The sequence below is a fragment of the Amblyomma maculatum genome, chromosome 11, assembly GCF_055883805.1.
Source record: "Amblyomma maculatum isolate TAMU_Amacu chromosome 11, ASM5588380v1, whole genome shotgun sequence".
NCBI classification, from domain to species: domain Eukaryota; kingdom Metazoa; phylum Arthropoda; class Arachnida; order Ixodida; family Ixodidae; genus Amblyomma; species Amblyomma maculatum.
In genome coordinates this window covers 53,797,919-53,799,428 of record NC_139354.1, presented here as the reverse complement: position 1 = coordinate 53,799,428, position 1,510 = coordinate 53,797,919, and positions in this window count along the sequence as shown.

Here is a 1,510-nt window from a genome sequence, read left to right as displayed (position 1 = left end):
GTTATACTACTAATACTTTATGTCATGTAAGCATTGTGCAACTTACCATTACAGTTTTATAAAATTATTTTCATCTTCGGTGTTACCTCGATGGTTTCTCATCTAGCGCTGAAAGACGGTTTTGCCATTGTTGCTGTTATGTTTGCCTTGAAGAAGCTTCGATGTGATCACTGCTCATTCACTTTTTTTATTCATCTTCTTGTACAGGCTTGCGCAAAAATTCAGATTAAAATGAACAAAAATAGATACCATGCCGCAATACATGTCATATGCTTGTCGAGCGTTTGCTGAGCGACAGTGTTTTTTAATATACAGACTCCATTCACGTGTGTAGCACGCTGACAGGATGCCGCTGCAGCATCTACCTTCTGTAATCTTTCATTTAGGGGCTGCACTCACCACGAAACCCGCGGGCGACAGGGCGAAACCAGGCAAAAGCCACCCGCCGCCACTGAAGCAGATGCGGAGCGAACAGTGAGCAGGTCGCGCCCCTTGCGGCGGCGGAGAGCGTGACTCAAGGAGAAAAGTTCCCATTGTTCACGCGGCGATTGAGAAGGCCGTAAGAAAGAGAGCGCGCTCTCTCCCTCGAGACCGGCCGTGCACTGAGTTACAGTCCTGTAACATGGGCAGGACATGTAGTGCGAAGCGAGGATAACTGATGGTCGCTTAGGGTAACAAACTGGATTCCAAGGGAAGGAAAGCATAGCAGGGTGCGGCAGAAAGTTAGGTGGGCGGATGAGATTAAGAAGTTCGCAGGTGTCAAGCGGATGCAGCTAGCACAGAATCGGGTTAAGTGGAGAAATATGGGAGAGGCCTTCGCCCCGCAGTGGGATAGTCAGGCCGATGATGATGATGATGACGATGACAGTCCTGTAACATCTTTGAAATTGGTCTCGTATAGGTTAAATTATGGCCTACGGCGCCACCATACATTCCGCCATCGATCTCCCTGAGGTCAAACACAAGGTATAAATATACAGTCTTGAAATAAAATTCCAAAGGGCGAAGGATATCCGTCTAAGGCGTGAAATGAAGCTGTCAGGATATCATTAAAGGTGAAAGGCCATTTCAAATGCTACGCAAAAATTTCTTACCACAGTAAGAAACTGTATCGCAGCATTTCACGGCGGCTCTTTAGTGTTTAACGGTGCCGTAATGGCTTGAATTTGCTGCTGAGACAAAAATCCTTTAGCCTCAGGACTTTCGACACGCGGCCCACGTGCTTTATGTAAAATTTTTGCTGAGTTTATTAAATAGAGCTAAATGGGGTCGTTCTCTGAGCGTCCCTTTTTGGAGGTGAGCGCAACACAATATATAAGAGTTCCTTACCACCAGCCGTGAACTGAACTTAACGGAGCAACAACTGTTCTCGCACTTCGCACTTTTGCAGTGTAGTGTCGGTGCAAGAGCGACACCTATTTCATAATTTCATAGCGCTGGGCGCTAACAATCACACCCACCTGTGTAGAGCTGCTTGACTGCAAGGAATTGTCTATTTCCAGACTGTATT